This window comes from Symphalangus syndactylus, chromosome 6 (genome assembly GCF_028878055.3).
Source record: "Symphalangus syndactylus isolate Jambi chromosome 6, NHGRI_mSymSyn1-v2.1_pri, whole genome shotgun sequence".
NCBI classification, from domain to species: domain Eukaryota; kingdom Metazoa; phylum Chordata; class Mammalia; order Primates; family Hylobatidae; genus Symphalangus; species Symphalangus syndactylus.
This window is the reverse complement of record NC_072428.2, coordinates 59,721,593-59,744,500: the sequence shown is the minus strand read 5'-3', so window position 1 is coordinate 59,744,500 and position 22,908 is coordinate 59,721,593. Positions and strand designations below refer to the sequence as shown.

Here is a 22,908-nt window from a genome sequence, read left to right as displayed (position 1 = left end):
CTGTAAAAATGCTTGTATGTCGCTTTGCAGTTTACAAAAATGCTTTCGCCTCCATGTCCTCAAAATAGACCTGAGTGAGCTGCATGTTACTACTCCCATTTTACAGATAAGGAAACTGAGAATCAGCTCCTAAAAGGCAGCATGGTGACCCAACCCTGCTCTTTTCACGCTCCATCCTGTATTGTTTCCATTACGCTAAATGCCTCCTATGGTTAATGATTGTGGTAAGCCCTAGATTTTTTGAAGTACAGCTAATTTCAGGGAACTTAAACACGAAAGTCAGTTCATTAAGTGCTTAGCAAAATGTAGTTTATTTGTATCTTTTTAGGACCTTCCAAATAAATCACTTCATAAATTTTAAGTTCACAAATCAAATCAAGTCTATTTATTTATTTATATCTGCTTAGAAAATAGACTTCTAGTGCTCTGATAGCAAAACCAGCTACTTTTACTAAGTGTCCATGTTAAATATGAGAACATCCATGGACTGAAGCTCTTATGGGACAAATTCCCACCTGTCCAAGTAGGCATCATCAGGTTTTATTGACGCATTGGAAAAAGACTGTTTATGGTGCAAGACACAGCTTGGTGGATGGACCAGGAAAACTTGTGCTTTGGCACCATGTAATCCCAGCTCTCTAGTAGCCATTTCATTATCAGTGAACCAGGGACCATAATACTTTGTTCACAGCATTGTCGGGATGACTAACCCTGTGAGTGTAAGTGCCTTGTGCAGAGTAGGAGATCAGGAAATATTAGTATCTTTCCTTCTTGGGTACAATCAGGACATGAAAACAGAACTTAATTCTTCTTTCCCAGCACATATACCCCATTTCTCCTCTGGTATGCACATTTTCCCCTAGGAATTTGACCTCCGGGAACCTGGGTTTGACAAATCAACAAATACTTATTGGGCACCTGCTGTGTGGCTGTCCCTGTGCCAAGCACTAGGGACGGATCTCGCAGTCTAGAGGGGAAGAAGGGTGACCCAATAAACAAATTCATTACATATTAGGGTCTTTGCATAGATATCTAGTAGGTCATCAAGTGGTACAGATTTAGTTCTTCCCTGAGGAGTGGGGATAAAAATGCCTTAGGGGGTAGATGCTGCAGGAACAGTCTCCAGGTGGAGGGAGGTTGAGGAGCAGAGGGAATTTTACTGCTCTGTGACTTGTTAGAGGACCCCACTTCTCTGGCTGAGCCTGTGCTCTTTAATTTCCACTCCAAATAAGCCAGTCACCAGCATGTTCTCCCTGGACAAGTGAATAACAACTTTTTGTCATGAAAATAATTCTCAGGGGCCTGAGGAATGGGGAAAAAAATATCAGTCCCTATTTGTGGTGCTCATCTTTTTACTTATTAGTACCGCCTTTCCTTGGGACATTAGGGGAGAAGTATTCTATTATAAAGTCATGTTGTTCTTTGGATCTTGCGGGGGGGGTCCCCCATGAATGCTTAAATACAGTATCTTCAAGCAATTGTCTTTCTGTTGAAGGTGAGTGAGCCACAGACTCCCACCAGAACCTTCTATCAGGCTCTGGCTCCCTGAGCAGTGGTCAGTCTAAGGGGAACAGCACCTGATTACCTGGACGTTTGAAAGGCTTTCAAGTCATTCATGCCTATCACACACTTCTCACTGCAGGAGGCGTCTTTTAGAAACTTACATCACCAGAGGCTCTTTCTCATAGAAAAAGTACTAGGCTGGCAGTCCGGAGATCTGTGCTCTCAGGCCTGCACTTGCCCTGTGACCCTGGACAGTCATTTTCTTCTCAGACTTCAGCTGCTTCACCTGTAAGATAAAGCAGGGGGACAAGAGGGTCCTATGGACCCTTCCAGGTCTACATCCAGGGTTCCAAATTCCAGAAGTTTAAAGGGAAGTCCCTGGCCCGGTGCCCCCACTTAGGGTAGAGTTGTGCCCCCCCCACCCCCCGCTCAGGGTGATACTGCTGTGATCTCACATCTCCAGCTGAACTGTACAATGGATTGTGTTCCCACTGGCCTTCTCTGAATCCCAAACTACTGTCATCAGTTTTAAGGAACAAAAGTACAAGATGGTAGGTATCTGCTTATATGTGTCAGTACTCAACAAATCTTTACTGATGGTAGTAATCTTAATTATGGTGACTAAAATACATCTAAATGAGGCCTGAGATTCAGGATCAAGGGAGCAGTGGTACGCCCATAGGCTATAGAAAAGGGCTTTTCAACCCTCACATCTGGGGCCAGACGACCCTTTCTTGTGGAGTCTGTCTTGTGCATTGTAGGATGTTTAGCGGCATCCCTGGCTCTGCCCCATTAGATGCCAGTAACCCTTTCCCCAAGTTGTGGCAGTCCAAAATGTCTCCAAACATTGCTGTATGCCCCCCTGGATAGCAAAATTGCTCCTGTTAAGAACCAATGCCCTAGCATGAAAGTAGAAGCAACGTTCACTCACATTTGCCCAGAGGCACCAAGTCTTAAGGGAGGGCATGTCCAGCCCAGCATGCCCCTTTAAGCCTCTGTGCCCACCTCACAAGTCACACTGTCCTTCCACAGGTACAGTCCTAAACCCCTCACCTTGACCTTCTCATCCCACAATTCTGTACTCATTCACTAATTAAGCAAACTTCTGCTGCATGCCCGTTGCATGCCTGGATCGGTGCTGGATTCTGAGACAGCAGTGGTGAGCTCTCTACCCTACCACTGATTGCCCTTCTCCTTCTCTGATCCTGAGATTGAAGGTGTGCTGCTGGCTTCCTGGTGCCTATGAGAAAGCTCCTTTCCCTGCTGACTCCCCACCCTGGCTTTAAATTCCCAGGTTCAGACCCTAGCCTGGACCCTCTGTTGGGTGCAGCTGTTGCCTATGAGCCTTCATCTCTCAATACTTCTTTCCCCTAGTGAATCAACTTAGGCTCCTGTCCTGAAATTTGGGTATCTCCCCTGCCCCAAATGCTTTAGCTGTATGTAGGCATTTTGTCAGTCAGCAAGCCTTTACTGAGCTCCTCTAATATGCCAGGATTCGTGCTGTCTGTATTCTTACATGTCTTTATTTGTGACGTCATTCGCTAAGTACTTATGAGCACCTCCTCCATGTCAGGCACTGTGCTGGGTGCTGCAGATACAAGAGTAAGCAAAACAAGACGTGGTCCCTACAATGCAGTGGGAGGGGCAAGCTTTCATCAAATAATCAATCACCCACATATATGTCCCTTTATCAACCTTCGTGTCTCCTTTCTCTGTCCTTCTCTGCCTTCCCCCCACTTTCTCTCTGTCTCACTCCTCTTTTTGCTTCTGTCTCCTGGGTCTCTCTGGTGCTTTCCATCCTACACCCCATTTATATCCAGCAGGGCCTTGGCAGCGGCCTGCTGAGAGGCTTCTCAGGGGTGCTGGATCTTGGTCAGAAATCCGTCACCCTGGCTTCCTCCTGGTAGGAGAATTACTGTCATTTAAGGAGGTCTGCCGAGGCTGTTTGACAGGAGTCGGCTGGGCTGGGCGGTAAGTAAGAAGGATCACTCCTTCCTGGGGATTGTGGAAGGATACGGGGCCCATAAATCATCCACCAAGAGTCCTGCCTGAGCAGCACACGGCTTCACTCTGCTTGGCATGCAGCTCGAGGAAATTTCTAAAATTGGAGAGGACTGACACCCTGAGAAGGACAGGCTGCCAGATACCCAGAGGGGAGCTGTCTCTCCTCCCCGCCTGCTGCCGAGTTTCACTGGTGGCATGTCCAGCCGAAATGACTCTAGCTTTTTGATAGCAGCACAACCTTCCCATAGAATCAAGCTAGGGTGGCTCCCAACCTAGCATCTCAGCCAAGGCAGTGAGAGAGGGCTTCTGAGACTTCCTGATTTCAAGTGAGGACTTGGGAACCCAACCTGGGCTCCCCTTACCCACCAGGTAAACCTGAGCTGGTCCCTTCACTTCTTCGAGGCTCAATTTCCCTTTATATATAATGAGGATAATATCAGAAGCTACATCCTCCCATCAGTGTGAGGAATCAAATAATCCATGTAAGTGGCTTAGCACAGTACCTGGTACATGAAAAGCTCAGTCAACACCAGCTCTGGGCCCAAGTTCCTCTCAGCTTCCTAGTCTCTTCCTCTGATTACATGCCCGATTGCCGAATGCAAAGTAGACAGGAATCTTGCTTTTAATCCAGGGCAGATTCTGATTGCCTCCCATTGAACTGGGTGTGGTTCTGCCTATTACCTTTCCCTAGATCCTTTCAAGGCCCTAAACCTCCCTTTCCCTGGGCTAGAGCATTGCAGCTGTTTAACAGCTGTTAACTTACCCTGTTCAGCAGATCAAGTTCATTGTCGGGTGATATGATTTCTCTCCATAAAGGACCCGGGGATTTCTCAAAATAAAAGCTGTTACCAAAGTGAATATGTTATTAATAGGGCTTCCTGGAGAAGAGCCCACCTGGATAGAGAAAGCTACTTGTCACAAATACCGAATCACTCTTGTCCCATTTTATGCCCTCCCCCTGTTTCTTTTGCCTTCCAACTTGGAAGGCACTTTCTGAATTAAGATTCCAACTGCGAAGGCCCCTCTGGGAATGAGACCGAGAAATGTTGAGGCCTGGTTTTGAGGAGTTCTAAATCACTTAGTTCTCTTGGGCCTTCCACTCCCCCAGGGGCTCTTGGGTTTCCAAGACAGCCAAGCTTCTAAGATGAAATAGATTGCTGTATTTGGACGAGAACGATTTAATGATTCAGAAAGTTGAGAACATGGACAGAGGAGAAACTAAACCAGCTATACACTGCCCTCAGACACAAAGAAATTGATTGAGGGTGGGGAGGTGGCAGTCCTGGGAAAAACAAATTTGCTAACTCCATAAGAGCATTGGTTATTCGGCTCCCAGAAAACAAATTTGAAAGCAGGTGAATCTAGCAGGCAGAGGAGGCCAGGGGAAAGATTGCAGTTCTGGAAGATGCCTTGGGTATTAGCTCTCTGCTAGACTTTGAGCTCCTTAAGAGCAGAGGCTGGATCTTACTTTGTTTGCATCCCCAGCAGATAGTAAAGATAGTCAAAAAGAGGCAGCCAGCCTTCTCAAACTGGGATGAGAGTATTCTCGGGCCTGTGCAGAGATTGACAGAGAGGTAACAATGGCCTGTATTTCTGAAGATGCGAGGGGAAAAATATGTTTGTATTAAAAAATATATTTTGAAAGGATGCAAAATGTGAGTACATTCTTAAGATGAGAATTTATTGAAATGACCACTGATGACCAATTTCTCAAGACTCTTTAGGGCACTGTTCTCAAGCTTAATGGTGCACACATACCACTTAGTGTGCTTGTTAAACTCAGAGTCCTGAGCCCTCTACCCAGAGATTATGACTAACAGTACTTCTAAAATTGAACTCAAAAAATTGCATGTCAACTAGTGCCCCACACAATATCTTTGCAACTATACTAACACCAACCTTGCCTTGGAGAGTGGGGCACACCTACCCTTCTGCTGTTCAGGATTATAGTGGATGCTGTGGTGTGTCACCCAGATTCTACCCAAGACCAGCAGTTCACAGCCCACAGCTACTTCATTCTCTGAGAATTGTCTTCCCCTGAAAGGAGCTGCCTTTCCCAGCCCAAGGTTAAGACCCATCCCTGGAGGCAGCTTGTCACCAGTGAGTCCTCCATGGGAAAGGTGGGAGTAGGAGTGAGGATTACAAAGACCCAACCTTCTTGACCCAATTTGAGACAACTCTGAAAGACCAGCCCAGCTCCAGAGCTGCTGAAAAGATGGGCTGAGGCCTGTGTTGTAGCCGCATTGTAGCTCAAGTTCTCCCTCTGCCCACTTCTGCTTTTCTCACTCCCTTACAGGGGTTGCTCATGAGAGCAAGAAGCCTCCTGCCAGCAAATCTCCATTTCAGAGTTTATTTCCCAGGGAACCTGGGATGTCTGTTTTAATCCAGGGCAGATTCTGATTGCCTCCCATTGAACTGGGTGGGGTTCTGCCTATTACCTTTCCCTAGATCCTTTCAAGGCCCTAAACCTCCCTTTCCCTGGGCTAGAGCATTGCAGCTGTTTAACAGCTGTTAACTTACCCTGTTCAGCAGATCAAGTTCATTGTCGGGTGATATGACCTATGAACCTACCTGACCTAGGACAAGCATACTTTAGACAGGTTTGAGCAGCATTAAATAGTGGAGAGTACATAGTCTTGAGATAATATAATAATAATAGCAACTCATATTACAGTGTTTTCAGTGCTTTATATTTATCTTCTCCCTAAATCTTTACAACTACTCTGTTACTTACCCCCACTTCACAAGTGAGGAAACTGAGGTACAGGAAACTTAAGCAACTTGCCGAGGGTCACATAGTCACACAGTGACAGAGCTGGGTTTCAAATCCATACTCTCTGGCCTAGCAGACCTTTAACCACTACAGTCTATGACTTCTCAGGGTTTATTTGAGGTTCTTCCGTGTGCTAGCTTTATAACCTTCCTGTGAGTGAACCCAACTGAGCCTCAGTTTCCTAACCTGTAAAATGGGCTTCGTAGTACCTACATTGCAAGCGTGTTAGGGGACTGAATTGAGGCTCAATCGGTGTTAAGAATCTAATACATGCCTGTAGCCCAGCAGGCACCAGGTGAACAAATAGGTCTAGCTATTGTGGACTCTTGACAGGTCTCCAGTGAACACTTTTCAGGGAATGCCTGAATGAAATATGTCTCCTATGGAAAGCCCTAAGCTGGCTGGTGTTCACAGAAGGCCAGAGAAGAAATGTCCAAGGAAATGAGAGATTTGAGAGGAGGTGACTGTGTTGAACAAGACTAAGCAAAGGAAAAAATCATTTGCACCAATGCACAAATCTCAGCTGCTCAGAGCTTTTGGGAAGGCAGGAAACTGAGGATGCAGCTGAGAATGCCAGTTTCTGGTGCAGTGACAAAGGATGGTCTGCTAGGGAGTAGGCCCTGTGGCCACCTAACCTATGTAGCTCTCAGCCAAAAACTACTAGACTTTGACTCAAAGAGCATCTTCTCCTGGCTCTGGCCACAGAAGAAGTGTGATCCAGGGAAAGTCCACATTCCCCAATTTCAGCCTCATTTAGAAATGGAGATGGGAATCAGGACTTAGGATCTCCAAGACTCTACCAGGTCAGAAACTTGGTGACTGCATGAATCTTTGGGCTCTAATTTGGGTTGAAGTGCTAGCTCTCTGTGGTTTCAGAAGGGAAGCCACAAACCACAAACCTACTGTTAGAAGCATTTTCTGCCCTATCCTCTTCCCCTAAATTTTACAGCATTCCTTTTTAGAACTTTTAAGTCTGGATAATTCCAAGTTTAAGTCTCTTGTTCAACCCACATTTACCCCTTCTCTGCCTCCATGCTCAGCATTTAACCCCTTAAATTACACTTGGGAGTGTGTAGGACCTCAGTAGGAAGTATTAGAACACCCAGAATGCTGATTCACAGATCTCACTGCCTCCCTAGCACACTCACTTACTCACATGAACTCTCTCTCTCTCTCTTTGTTGGAATCTACATAGAGTGGCCAGCTTTGCACAGGGCTGTTTGGATGGAAGGATCCCAGGAAATTTATTTGTTTTGCCCTTTTACCAGAGTCTAAGAAGCTGGCTTTTCTGCTGCGTGATCATCTTAATTCATTTTGTGAAGGAAGCCACTCTGTAAGGTTTGGGGATCTGACCATCCAGTACTTCATTCAACCTAACAAGCAGTGATTGAATCCCTTCTCTGCGAAGCTGGACTAATAATCCCCTTTCTTGGTGGTTGTGAGAAGTAGCTGAAATAATTCATAGAAAGGACCCAACAGTGCCTGACCCAAAGTAGATATTCAAAAAAGCACTAAAAGTACTACTTTTAACACCACTGATTAGGTTCTAGGATGTCTGATCTCTCCAAAGTTTGACTTTGAAGGGCTGGAAGATGTCCTCCCTGCTCAATTCCTTTTCCTACCAGATGCCTTTGGTAGAAAATAGTCCTGTGCACTGTGTCCATGGAGCTCTTGTTAAGCCTTCCTTCCACTCGCTTCCTTGGGCAATTATTAGTTCCCTGCTACCTGATCACTGTCAGAAAGAGCTCTGCCTTGAATTCCATCTGCACACGTTTGCTTTTGTTTCTCCCTGAGATAACAGGGCCTGGTCGAACAACTCTTTCAAGTTGGTTTTACTGTTATCACTGTTACATTTTTAACTATTTCTGGCCTCACACCCAGGGTCATGTAGGGCTGGTAGAATACCCTTAATGAATGTTATACAAAACAAAATCGAATATACCACCTGTAATTCCTTTCAGAACTGGGACATTTGCCCTCGTGTTCACACCTGGCCAGGCACTGCTCTGAATCCTGCTCACACATGCTGTGATCACTGACATCATTGCCCTCGTTGGAGCACAGAGAATTGAAGGCTTACAGCATCTAGGAATATTTAAGAAAAGAGGACTGGATGGGTCTGTTGTATTTTTTCCTCAGGGAAGACAAGTAGACACACATACACAACGCTCCCCCACATACACTCACGAGCAGCGTGCATGTGTCCCAGAGCCAGCCCCATAGCACACACACAGACTCACATTCATTGTAATCGAGAGAGATCAGGTTTGTTTCTGTTGTTCCTGTAAAATTCCCAATTAGCCTCCATTCAGCAGACAGTTGTCAGCCTGACAGCACCTCATTAGGACGTCCCACTCCAAGCTTCAGGAATGTTGATCCAGGCAGATGAGCCGTAAATAGCAAATGCCCACACTGGGGGGCCAGATCCTTTTGGCTTTACGTAAAATTACTGCCCATGGGACCTTACACAGGCTACTTTCTGCGACCTCAGTTTCCTCATCCAGAGAATAGAGATAATAATAATACCTACCACAGAGTATCTATCCTTGCCAAAGGCTAAATTAAATGACAGCTACTTACGCTGTCTCCATGGCCTTGGGCAAATCTCCCAAACTGAGATAATAATCCTTGTCCTACAGAAGTGTTTAAAAAACTTCATGGAGCTAGGGGGATGTCTATTATTATTAATTATTATTAAAAAGCACAGAACCGTTCTTAGGGCCTGTTAGGCCACACCTATTAGGAAGCCTCTAGATGTCCCCTTCTGGCAGACTGAATCACTCATTCATTCATTGATTCATTTATTCCAGTGTTATGCCAAGTCTTCCTGGATGTGATAGGGGTAGGGCAAATAGACACGAATATGACCCCTACCCTGTCTCAGGGAATTCTCAGGCTAGTGTGAGAGACAGAGAGGCACTTAGCCAAATCTTATGGCAAGAAGTGGAGGTTCTTTGAACTGGAAGATTCTCCCCATCCCTTTTCTTCCTCTCCTGGCATCCTCCAGGGGTTCCCAAAGGAGCATGCCAATTCTCAAAATGCTGTCTCTGGCAGGTGTTCCAAGGGGTGTTGCTGTCTTCAAGAGAGACATTTCCTAATATCTTCCCCCTTCTTCTGCGGGAGGAATTGGTCTCTCTCTAAGATGCTGGTGAGAAGAGCCCTGGGTTAAGAATCAAGAGGCCTTAGACCAATTGCTTCCTAGTGTGTGGCCCTTGGCCAAGCTGTTTGGCTTCTCTGAGCCCTCATTTCCTTCTGTAGAAAATGAGGATAGTATTCTCAGTATTGCTCAAGGTGACCTCTGCAGTAATAAATAAAGGCACCATACACAAGAGCTGAAACATTACTCTTTGTAGTAATTCAAGCAACAACGTGTGTCAATCCCTTTCCATGCCCAGGGCTATGCTAGAGTCTATGGACGATGCAATACTCTCAATCCGCTCACCTTCTTATTGAGGAGAAAAAATGTACACAGATGATCTAGGCAGGGAATGAGAGAGTACAAGGCCATATATCTGATTTTATGGTATAAACCAGTTTTCTGTATATTAAATCTGACTTTTCCATTGAGTTACATGCTTACTCCAGAGATGTGTTTTCTTGGATGTGAATAGCTTTAGACTATCATAAGTCCTTCCCTGTAAAGAACATAAACCACCCATGCTGCCCCCCTCTCTCCCAGAGTAGTTCTTATGATCAGATGTGTTAAAGAATAGTTGAGCAAACTGTAAACCAGGGTCTTGGAAGTCTAGGGAGGCTGGAATGGAACTGAGACAGACCACAGACCAATCACTTTTCATTCTGGATAAAGATCCTGAGGCACAGCCAACAGAGGTATTACAGGCAGGTGGACATTCTAAGTCAGTGGTAGAACTGGGCCAGGTGCCCTGGCCACCAGACCTGTTCCAAACTTTCTCCAAGTCCTTCATTATCTTTGTCCTTCCCACTACACAGGGGATGGGAAGGATATCTCTATTTATGGCAACTCTAAGGGAAAACCTACAAACCTCATAGATCAGGTTGAATCTTAATTCCCCCACTTTCTAACTGAATGACCTTAAAGAAGTCATTTAACTTCTCTGAACCGTGAAATAGTTCTAGCAATGCTTAATGTTTCTTTGGTGGTGGGTGCCATCGTATCTGGTAGTGGCACTTAGTAAATGCCAAAGAATGAGGCCCACCCCTGCCGATCAAGCCACATCAGGGAATAGCCAGGTAGTGAGTGCTGCCCAACTGTCCAGCCATGTTTGTTCCCCAGTGTTGGCCCAGCACTAACAGCCTTCAAGAGCTCTTCCTGTTATCCACCCACCGTGGTCCACTGGGCCCCCTGCCTAGAGCACAGCCTTCTCTTTATCAACCAATTACTATGCATCTTTTTATTGCCACATTAATTAACAGTGAAGCAGATAATTGTCATTAGCTTATAGGAGCTGAAAAATAATTGATAGCTCTTTTCACACTAGTTGTAGAAAGAGTCATCATGATTTTTTTTTTTTTTTTTTTTTTTTTTTTTTTTTTGAGACGGAGTCTTTCTCTGTCACCCAGGCTGGAGTGCAGTGGCATGATCTCGGCTCACCACAACCTCCACCTCCCAGGTTCAAGCGATTCTCCTGCCTCAGCCTCTCGAGTAGCTGGGATTACAGGTGCACACCACTGCGCCTGGCTAATTTTTGTATTTTTTTAGTAGAGATGGGGTTTTGCCATGTGGGCCAGGCTGGTCTCGAACTCCTGACCTCAGGTGATCCTCCCACCTCAGCCTCCCAAAGTGCTGGGATTACAGGCATGAGCCACCACGCCAGGCTGATAAATCTTGATTTGAATCTAATTCACCCTCATTTTCACTTATCCCTAATGTGAGGATGGTGGCATTTTCTTGACAAATGAGGATTAGGAAGATCTAGCAGGTACCATAGGTATATCTGAGACCAAGTAAACATTCATTCAATAGATGAATAAATTTTTTAAATAAATGAAGGAGTAAACAAATGAAGTGGTTATGTTAGTGGTTATAGGCACAGGATTTGGAGTAATAATTCAAGCAGTAATCTCTGTCAATCCTTTTTCATGCCTAAGGTTGTGACCTCAGGCAGCTTACTTCACTTCTATGAGCTTCAGTTTCTCATGTGTTAAATGGAGGTGCTAAACTTTATCTTACAGGGTTATTGTAATAATTAGAGGTAATGTCTATAAAGTAGCCAACATAGTGAGTGGCACATTTATGGGCTCAGAAAATGGTGGTTGCTGCTACCATCATCATCACCATCTTCATCTTCATCATCTTCACCTTCTCAATATATTCATCATGCTTGTCACCACAATCTTCATCCATCATCATCATCACCATCTCTTCATTGTCTTCATCATCTTCATTTTTTACAAAGTTAATTTTTGTCCTTATTGGGAATATCAGTTTCTGAAAACCAAAAATGCTATCGTGTGTGTGTGTGCGCATGCACGCGCGTGCGTATGTGTCTTTTAAAAACCTTTTATGTGGAAATAATTGCATTTCCAGACAGGACCCTTTATTCTGCAGTCGGCAGAGTGATTGCCACAGCCACTGCCACACCGAAAGGTTTCCAGGGCCGTGTGAATGGAGGAATGCATGAGAGTGAGGACGGCTCTCCCCTGGTCCTGGGACTGATTATCTTGTTTGCCTTTAATCACAAATCTGCACAAAGATCCTTTGCCGGGACTGTTTACTGCATAGCTGAGCCTGGTGGCACATCCTTTGAAGGTCTGTGGATGAACAGCTGTAGAGAAGGGCACCACAGGGTCACAGAATGAAAAACAGATTCACATTCCCACCTTGGTTTTGTGTCGACTATTGGGCCTCTCTGAACCTCAGTTTCATTATCTGCAATATGGTATCTTTATAACATCTTCCAAGGTTGCTGCAAAGATTAAATAATACAAATTAATATATGTGAAGAGTGAAACACAGTGCCTGATGTGAAATAGATGGTTGGTAAAACATCAGATTATTTGGTGGAGGCCAGCAAGGTGACTGGACCTCCCTAACGCTTATGTTAGGACTTGAGCCATCCATCTCTCCATGACTATGGGTTATCTCACCATCAGTGTCCCTCGGTTTCTCTAGAGACAGCATGATTGAGCCAAACTGTCTGCGTATCCCCTGCCACCCTCATGCCACACACATACCTCTCCCTGGGTCTTTTACTTGCTCAACCCAAAGACAAAGGGATTTTCTTCTGAAGATGATTTGTACTTTAAAAGCCAGTATGCTGAAGTCATGGCATTCTAGAATGTTAGTACTGTAAGGAATCTCTGATGTCCTCTTATCTAACCTCCAGACCTATGAGTGTCTCACACTTTCCATTTGAATGTTCTGGAGGCATCCCACATCATCATGTGATCACAATTCCTCACCTGCAGCTGCGGCAGTGGGCACCCCATTTATACCCTCTGACCATTTCAGTGCAGCCAGCCCAACTTCCAAGTCTACTTTCTTCTCCTAAAGCTTTTTCTGGCTTCTGAAGGCAGCTTTGCCCATACATGGAGCAGATCAGAAGTGAAAAGGTATGAACACCCCCTGGAAGCAGCCCCCAACCAATAATTGATGGACAGGCATATAAATACCCCAGCTGCCCCGCCCACCATCAGGTGGCACAATTCTGCAACACACCCATTCTTAGGGGCCTTCCCTTCCCTATCTCACATCCCCACTCCTTTGCCTGTAAGTAGTTTACTCTCAGATGCTACTTGCATTTGAATCCTTTTTTTAGGGTTAGCTCCTGAGGGAACTCAAACAGTAGGAAACTAGTCCTAGATAGAAGAGGAACCACTGAAAAAGACATGGTCATTCATCCAACAAAAGTTTTCTGAGAACCCATGAATGAATGGTAAATGGCTCCTGCTTTCAGATGCTTATATTCTTGGGAAGAGACTTAGAAACCCTCAAGTTTATTTGTGATGAGGGCTGGGTAGAATAAAGAGCCACTTTCTGGTTGGCTGTGAGGACTCAGTAAGGTATATAAAATTTCAGGCAATTTGTTAAAATCCACCAAACATTTGTTGAGTGTCTATTGTATGCCAGGCTCTGAGCTGGCCCAGCAGGGATGCAAAGATGAATAAGGCACATCCTTTATCCCTGAAGCACTCAGGAAAGGGCATTTCAACACTGTGCATTCTATTAGGTGTGCAGCTGCAGAGGGTACCGTGGGGACTCCAAAGAGTAAGGCATGTGTTCAGCAACAGTCGTTTTTCTTTCCCTATGGAATTCTCTTTAGGGCCTTAGGTCTAGGTCAGGGCTTGGCATAGAGTAGGTGCTCAGCGATGTTGGTTGAATTGAACTGAGCAGTTCAGGGGAGGAGGAAGAAGCCTCTGACCCCATGATTCCTTTGCCCAACTAGGAAACACTTTTCCCCATAGATCACTGATCTCAGACGAGAAATAACGCCCAAGTGGTTTCAACATTGTCAGCAACAGTAGACAACAGAGTCAAAAATACAATTTCTTCATGTTGTTTTTAATGCCAGGAAAAAAAATTCGCATTTACATTCCAGGGTTTAAAGGCTTTCAGAGGTGGGATGGGAAGGAGGAATTAGAGCTGCAAGCTATTGTTCATGCTTGGCTGATATTTAATCAGTTTGTTGGGTCGTAATAGAGAATACAGCTCCAATGACACATAAATTTGAATGATCAAGTCGAAGCCAGTGAGTCTTCCTCATTATTTATCTTACAGTAGAGATAACCTTTTCATTATTGAAATAGAATTGCCAAATGAGATAGTTAATATTAAAACAGAATTAGCGACATGAGCTCAACATTTGGAAATAAATTTCCAATAGTGCTTTCTATGTCTGCAAAATTAGTGTTTGGTGTTGATCTTGCAGTAGTGTTAATTGATGGCTAAGGCTGGTCCCAGCTGCCCTGCTCTCCAGCAAGGGGGCTCTCTTGATTTCTCTGGATCAGTAACACACACTAACATTGTCTGTGCCAGAAGACAAGAAGCTTTGTTTTACTCTGAGTGAGGGCCATTGTTGATCTGTTCTATTTAACAAAGAAGTGATGAGTTTTGGGAAAGGTCAAGGGATTGTGGGGATAAGAAAATGAATGAGCTGTGGCAGTCTCCACAAAGCTAACAGGCTGGCAGGGTGGTGGGATATTGAGAAAAGTAATAGCAACAGAATACCAGGTACTCAGGTGCCTGAAGTACCTTTCACTTTCACCTTTATTCCCCACCTCCAGGCTCCAGGCTTACCTTTCAAGATGCAATTCAAGTCTTGTTTCTCCTAGGAATCTTGCTTGGAGGGGATGTTCCCTTAACTCCCAATGCTGCCTTCTAATTTCACTGTCTAATGTCATAGTGTCTGTGTCTCCACTTCCTCAACCCCCCTCTCATAAGACTGCAAACTTGAAGATAATGATGGTATCTTCTTTGCCTTTGTAGTCTCAACTTCTAGCACAGAGCCTGTACATAGTATAGAACACGGTCCGTAGTGGGTGATGAATACATATTCACTGAAATAATAAATTAGAATGTGGAAAAAGTACTTAGAGAGCAAAGTAAAGGAAGAACTTGCTTTTAGAGGGCTTTCTGGAAGATATGACATTCAGATAGAAACTTGGAAGATAGGGACAATGATTCTGCCTTTTCAGCAGAGTCAGCTATTATGGCTAGTTGAGGGGAAATGGCACCCTGGGTGGTTGTAGAGGTAGAAGAGTTGGGCTTTGGAGAGGATGGGCTGTTCTACTCTGTGACCTCCACTGTAGTCATTTTTCCTTCCCCCATTCCCAAAGAAATAAGAGAATGAAGGTCTAGTGGGATGCTCAGGTTAGTGACCATGCTTCTGCACTAACTTCCATCTTTGCTTTTGCCTTGCTGCCATCCTCTACCTAAATCTGGTCCAGGCTCCAGGAAACTAGTAATGGGTCCAGCCCCTGGAGGAATTCACTGTCTTCAGTACAAACAGGCAATGTCATTTCATGTGAAGGAGTGGCTTTCACAGAGGCATGGAAGTGTGGAGGAGAAGTTAGTTGTCCAGAAGAGCCTCTGCATATTTTTTGTAGAGTCTTTGCTTTGCTTCCCCATGAGTGGACATTCAAACCACTGCCATGGAATAGGGTGTCCCCCGGAAGAAACCCAAGAGATGGAGGGTGGGTGGAGGGGCTGGGAGCCAAGGCTCCAAGCTGTAAGACTGTGGGGCAAGCCTCCTGTCCTCTCTAGTCCTCAGCTTTCCCCTCCGTGAAACGAATAAGTTGTACTAGCTCATCTCTAAAATAATCTTAATAATCCTTGCCAGCCCTATCATTCTAAGACTCCTCATTTAAAAGTCTGGCTAAAAAAATGTCAGTGAATAACATGTGGATCAGCATGGCCAGAGTGAATCACTTCCATTTCTCCCTCCCTGCCTGGCTCAAATCACATTTCACATATTAAACCCATTCTGAAAATAAGCGTGGGGGAGAGGTCTCCGGGAAGTAAGTAAATCTCTTCTGAGTAATCTCTCTCTGACCACTCTTTCCTCCCAAGACGGAGATAAGCACATTGTTTCAATCAGGCCCAAGTTCCATTTCTTTACCTTAAAACTATCTTCTGCCACATTATAAATAATCGCTTGCTGGTGAGCTAGGCCAGGCGTGTGAGGTAGGGATGTGTGTGGGGGGATGTGTGTGTGTTTGTGTGTGTGTGCGCGTGTGTGTGAGTGGAGGTTCTGGAGATAGTGGACAGGAGCCAGGAAGCAACCTTGATCCTTAAGCAGCCCAGAGAAATGAGATTACCCCTGGCCTATCAGACCAAGAGCCAGCTGCTGGCAAGAGAACCTCAGGTTAGGGTAGCCAGATAGTATGTTGTTCAGACCAGGACATGGCTCAGAGTGAATGGGATCACTGCTAATAATTACACTGGAAGAACAGGCACAAACCAGGATCATCCTGGGCCAACTGGAACATGTGGTCATCCCAGCTGTAGGGTTCCAGGGTAGCAAACACCTAGGATTAAGAGGTCCTGGCATTCAGTTGAGCAACAAAATTTTATTTCAGATGGAGAAGTGGCTCCATTCCCCAGCCCTCCCTGCTTGAGACTATCCCACAGCAGGCAGCCAAATGGTTTTCCAGCCCCAGCTTACATCCCCGAGTGTGAGGACCGCCTTTCCTGCCCAGCAGGACCTGCTACATCATTTGTGGAACCCAGTGTAAAATGAAAATGCAGGACTCCACATTCAAAGACTATTAAGAATTTCAAGACAGTGACAGTAGAGCATTAGAATCAAGGATGAGGCCCTTCTGAGCCTGAATCCTGTACACAGGGCCTGTGCCCATGAGGCTGGACCTGCTCCCTAGGCAGCCTGTGCCGCATTTCAACAGCACAGACTCAGAATGTACTTTCCTTCCTGCCTGCCTTCTGCCTGCTTACTTGCAGATTTGCCTCAATTATATTTTTAATTTAATATCTTGAATGCGTAATATGCTCACTTTGCTCAAAAGTTAAACAACATAAAATGCTATATAGTTAAAAACTGTTAGTTCCACTTCTCCCCTCACCATTCCCAACACGCCTTATCCCCTTCCCATAGATAACTACTTTTTGTTTTTTTGTGTATCCTCCCAGGGTTTCTTTCTGCAAATAGAAGTCTATATTTTTGCCGTTTTCCCTTTTTTAAAATTCAGAGGTTGCATACTAAACAGGTCTTCTGTGCCCTGCATCAGAACATGCTTCCTGGTATCCAGGACAGTAGCCACCCACTCTGCTCACCACCTTTGGAACAAGGCCAATTCTTCCCTGGAAAAGCCCTGCAGAAATATAAAAGCAGAGACTAAACTCCCACCTTCTCGACTTCCTCCAGCCTCCGCTTTTTATCTAGACTATTCCTTCAGCCATTCCTCACAGAGTGTGATGTCTAAACTGATCCTGTTTGCAACTTTCTGAATGTGTGAGGCCCAGAGCTGGCCAATTGACTCACCAAAGGTGGGCTGCTCTGCTCAGAGCAGAAAAAAATTGATCTCCTCCATCATTCTCGTCACCTGACCTCAATGCAGCCCACTTAATGATAATTATAGTTCCACTGGAAATTGACTCTGTGCCAGGAACCATGCTATGTATCTATAAACATCACATTGAGCCTCATGACAACTCTGGGAGATAGGTCTTATAGTCCCTCCTTTACAAATGAGGCATCTCAAGGTCAGAGAGGTAAAGTAACGTACAAAAAGTCACCCAGCAAGTAAATGTTGAAAGGATTCAAACCGAGGTTTGTCTAACTCCAAACCATGCTCTTAACAAGTCCACAGTCTCACCTCCCCTCTCAGTCTCTTTGGGGTCTTTTGGTGAACCAAATAATGGGACTGAAAGCTGAATGCTTCCCCCAAAGACTTCCTCACACACGTGCTATTAACTATGAACTTTCATTAGTTTTTCTTGGGCATGATGAATACCGTTTCTTTTATTACCTGTTGTGTTATTTAAGAGTCTCTACCTTGACTTTCAAGGTAATCTCGTTTCCATGCTTTAAATATCAACCAAATGTGTATCTTTAGCCCAGACTTCTCCTCCAAATTATAAACTTCTATTTCCAACTATTTGTTGATATCTCTGCTTGAAAGTGTTGCCTCTCAAATGTAACATAACTAAAACAAAACTCATAATCATGACCCCAAATCCATTATCTTTCCAAAGTCTTCCCCATCTCAGTAAATGGAATGATCTACCCACTCGCCCAAGTTAGAAACTCGTGTCGTCTTTGATTCTCGCCTTTTCTTCAGCTTCTGTATCTAAATCACCAACAAGTCCTGTTGGTTCCACCTCCAAAAATGTCTCCTAGGTTCGCTTTTCTCTCTACTCATAACCTAAAGTCAAGTCCCCAGCGTCTCCCATCTGAGCTGCTGGATATCCAGTTTACATTTCTCCTTGTTTCCACTCTTGCCCCCTATACAATAGATCTTTGAGAGCGTCATTTGTGTTCTGCTTAAAACCTTCTCTTTATTCCTAAAATAAAATCCAGAGCGTTGACCATGCCTACAAGACTCCCATGTCTAGGAACCGCTCTAGCTCACTTCCTACCCTTCTACTCACCATGCCCCAGCCACACTCTCAGTACCTTGGTCTCATCAAGCTCACCCTTGCCTTTGGCTTTTACACGTATGTTCTTCCCCTTCCTGGAATACTCTTCCATCCACTTTTGGCATTCTTGAGGTCAAATCTAACTCACTCTCCTCAGGGGCCTTTTCTGACCACCTTATCAGAATTCATGCCTTGGTATCCTCTCTCAAGGAGTCCTACTTATTTATACCTGACAGAGCACTTATGACCATTCCTTTTTGGTTGTTTTGTTTGTGTTTATTGTCTATCCCTTCACCAGACTAGAAGCTCCATCAGAGCAGAAACCATGTCTTTTTCATGCACTGTGGTACCTCCAGCAGTAAGCATAGTGCCAGACACATAGTGCAGCAGACTCTCAAGTACTGTGGAATTCTTTTTTCGCCTTTCTCTGGTTCTTCCATGTAATAGGCTTTACTAGAAAGCTGCAATATAATTTTTATTACCTGTTGTTTTAATTGAATAGGTTTTGCACTGTGGGAGAGTTGAACAATAAAAATGTCTCTTAGATTACATACACACACACACACAGAGACACATACACACACACACACTAAATTACTTTTTTTCTTATGAAATCAGCAGTGCAGTTTTTCTCTATAGGTTAGTGATCCACAGTATGAAATGGAAAGAGGTGGCCTCTAGCACCCCTCGTACCTAGGGAGGCAGTAGAGCATCATTTGAGAATCATTCCTGCGTCACTCAGTGTAGCAAAGGTGTTTGAGATTGGAGTGGCTTAGACCATGAACTTGGAGCCAGACTGCCTGGGTTCCAATCCCAGCTCTGGTTCAATTCTTCATCCCTACAATGAGTTGATAAAAAGCACTGCCCACCCTCTATGGTTGCTATGAGGATTCCATGTGTTAACACACAGGGCCTGGCTGGCAGTAAGTCCTTAGTGATCACTAGCATCATTACTATGCTGAGCTTCTTACAGAGACTTTGTTTTCCCAACGGCCTAATGAGATATTTATATTTCAGTTTAGTTCAACTAACACTTCCTGTGCCCCTCTGCCAGGGCCTGGAGATACAGGGATGAGTGGATCCTAAAGGGGCTCCCAAATTCTTAGGAACACCCTACAACTGTGTAGAGTGAAACAATGAAGTTAGTGCAGGGGCAGAGGCATGTCCAGGCAGGAGAGCATTAATCCCATGGAGACCCATCTGCAAGTCCACTTCATTTAGCCTCCCTGGTGATAAAAGTCACCGTCCCTGGCCAAGGCTACAGGCGTGGTAGATTAAGACACTCTTGCCCACTTTTGCCCATCCTCTTGTCTCCCAGAGCCGGCTTTCTCTGTGGTTATAAATTGATTTGCAAATGGCAAGTGAAAGGCAGTTCTCCCTGAAAAGAACCCTGTTCATGCATCACCAGGATCCTGGAACAGCTGCCTCCTCTCTAAGCAGAAGAGCCCCGGTGGCCTCTGTGCACGAAGACCATTTGGGGCCTAATGAAGTGCAAAGGTATTTTGTGCCCTGGACCCGGGAGTGCAACAGTTACTGGCTGCTGAAGGCAGACCTTAAGGAGAACCATTTTAATTGATTAGAATGTGCATATGCTGTATTGGTTTCGTCTGAGGGCATTTTGGAACAAATAGCACTGTCATTGTGAGCCTTAATTAGATAATAAATTAATAGATAAGTGGATTCCAAAGTTCCGGTGGCCTCTCCTACCCCTGTGCCAGCATTAGCATTAAGAAAGAGGCTTCCTCTCTATCACCAGGGAGGTGTGGGGAGGAAGAGGGAACTGGTTGCCCCTGGGCCATGGTTCCTAAGGTTCTCTTGGCTCAAGCATCATGATGACAACATCCAAGTTAGATGCTGAGGAAAAGGGCAGCTTTTCGTTTATAGTCGAAATGGCACGGGACATGAGTCCCAGGCTCACTCACTTCTTTGTTATCTATTCTTTTAATGCGTATTTGTGGACTGCCTACTGTGTGCCACAGACTGTGCCGGGCTCTGAGGATACAGATAACAAGAGTTCCTGCCCAGAGAAAACAAATCAGTAAGAATTGTCATAGACTTCGTTAGGTAGTCAAGCAGTGACTATAGGGAAAAAATTAAGTAAGAAGAGGGGTAAATTGGGAACATAAGATAGGGGAGTGAGCAGGGAGGGAGGGTGCAATTTTAAACAGTGGTTAAAAAAGTGACTCAGCTGGATCTCTGAGGGCCTTGAGGGCCACTGTGAGGGCGTGGGCTCTGGCTGGGATGCAGTTGAAGAGCCTTTGGAGGGTGCCCAGCAGAGGAGTTGTTATACTTCCTCTAGGACTTGCTGGTCTGTAATTACAGGATGTGTTGGATCTGGAATGGCTGGCTCATGGCAGGCAAGGAGCAGCTACCTTCTCCTGCACCCTTGGGTGATCATAACCGTCTTTCCCATGAGCCTGATTTGGCCTTGGAATCTTGTTCATCCAGCCTTCCAGGAGCTCTACCAGTCCCTCCCTGTTGGCGCTCCAGAGGAAGCGTGAGATTCCAGTCACTTCCCCACCCCACGACTGGGCTGCTGGTCTGTGCCAGGCCTGCATCCATGGGGCAGATGGAAAGAGAGTGGGCCTGGTGCCTGCCCAGAGAACACAGTGAAGGGGGTTGGAGGAAGGAGCTTCAAAACGTAACAACAGGACAAGTCTGCTAAGCACCATAGAGAGACATAAGGGGATTAATTCTGCCAGGGAGAGGGGCACAGAGAGCTTCCCAGAGGCAGCAAATTGGAGGGTATCTGGAAAGATAGGTAGGATATTAACAAGGAAGAGACTGAGAAGACATTGCAAGGAATGCGGGTAGTGGAAATAGGTGGAGGATAGTCTGGTGGCTGGCGTTGGTGAAGGATCTAAGCCAGGAAATACCAGGAAGCACTTAACCAGAGCTCTCGAGCCCCCTGAATGTTTGCCATTCCCCGAATGTCTGAAAGAGGCACCATAATATCAGCCACATTGAGTATATTAGGATAATGCCAGTTATTAGTAGGAAAGCCATTTTCAAGGACTACATAAATCTTGCTCGTGTATCAGTCTGGTGTAGTGTTCCTGATAGCAGACATTTCTTTATGTTGGGGATCACTGAAAAACCCGGACTCCTCTCTTTGGTCTTCCATCCCCTGGAGCCTCAGTGTCATCTGCAAAAGAGGGATCAAGGGTGAAGGCTACTTTTTAGCCATCTGGGGTGAGAACAATCACACCTTCTGGTAGTTCTGTGAGATGGAATGCATTAGTGCCATGGAGCTGCCAGGGGAGCTGGAAAAGGTCGTCCTCGCTGAGCAGCCACTTTCAGCCCCAGGTTGGGAGGGAAGAGCCTACCTGTGGTGGCCAGTGAGCACCTATCCCTGGTGAATATGCTGTAAACTCAGTAAACATCATCCTGTACCTCTTCCTGTATCTTGTTCAGCACAGCAAACTACCTTGATAATAAGAATTATAATCCTTCATGTTTTCAGAAAACTTTATCATTTCTCAAGAACTTGGAGGTAAGTTCAGATTGAGCATTTATTAAGCACCCACTTTGTGTCAGACAGTGAGAAAACTGCCTCAATTTTCTCCTCTGGAAACAAGGTACTCTCCTGGGCTCAAGGTTATTACAAGGATCAAATGAGGGAACTGCCTGGCACGTGGTAGGTGCTCAGTAAGCACCAACACCCATCTTCTCATCTTTCAAGCTTTTCCAGGCGAGATCCTAAGAGTAGATAGGATGGTCTGGCAACCTTCTGTTTTCTTCAGGACCTTGACTTGGAAAAACTTGCCCTACCACAAGGCAAAGCATCTAATTGCAGACATGAGGCCATCGGGGAAAAGCTGAATGCACAGGACTTAAAAATAGAGGCCACTCTCATGGTGACTTTTCTGAGTCTTTCTAACTCAAATATCTGGAAATTGTGCTGATCAAATTCAACTTTGTGTTCCCCAGGACAGAGGAGCCGGTCTCATTTTTCTGGAGGCATGTGCTATGGGCATTTGTTCCTCCTTGATCCTCCCAGGGCTGGCAGCATGGATTGCAGTTTTTCCCAAGGGTTCTAGCAAGCCACTTGGCTGCTGCCCACCAACTTTTACACAAAGATGCATGGAGGTGGGAAATAGGCTGGGGGCTCCATAGAGGTAAAAGGGGGTTTCATCTAAAGAAAGGAACTGAGGAAGGAACTGTATCAGGATTTAGTCTGAATCAGAATGACAGAGTCATTGGATTTTTGAAAAGTAAGAAGAAATGGGCAGGCTCCCCTCGTGAGGAAATTGCACACTCTTCTTTATGCTTGATGACTGTGCTAGTGATTCCAGTTGTAATATTCCTCTAAATTACATCATTTCAGGCCACAAGTTTCTCCCAGCAGGTGGGGCAGTGAGGAAAAGATGGCAGCAGGCATAAGCCAACTCCATGAAGCTGGATAGGGGCTGCCAAGCAAGCAGGGGTGCAGACTCCTGTTGGGGTTCCAACCAGCAGCCAGTTCCTGGAGAGGAGGAAGAGTGTAGGCAGAGGATCTGGCCCCACATCCCACACTCAGGAACCTGGGCATCTAAGCCAAGAACCTCAGGGAGGTCAGTCTTGGAAGAGGATCTCACAGAAGCAAGGCAGTACTCCCTTAGGAGAGTCTTGG

At 45.3% G+C, this 22,908-nt stretch overlaps 1 protein-coding gene and 1 long non-coding RNA gene across 2 annotated transcripts in view; one reads left to right on the top strand and one right to left on the bottom strand.

The window, feature by feature from the left end:
* The window catches only part of TENM4 (teneurin transmembrane protein 4), a 3,069,169-nt gene that overhangs the window by 2,689,512 nt on the left and 356,749 nt on the right, over positions 1–22,908 (top strand). The gene's annotated exons all lie outside the window — the stretch shown is intronic.
* LOC129484680 (uncharacterized) lies at positions 11,225–12,654 on the bottom strand. Its single transcript, XR_008658490.1, has 2 exons — positions 12,437–12,654; positions 11,225–12,168 (listed from the first exon to the last, which is right to left on the bottom strand). It is a non-coding gene; the product is annotated as an uncharacterized lncRNA (long non-coding RNA).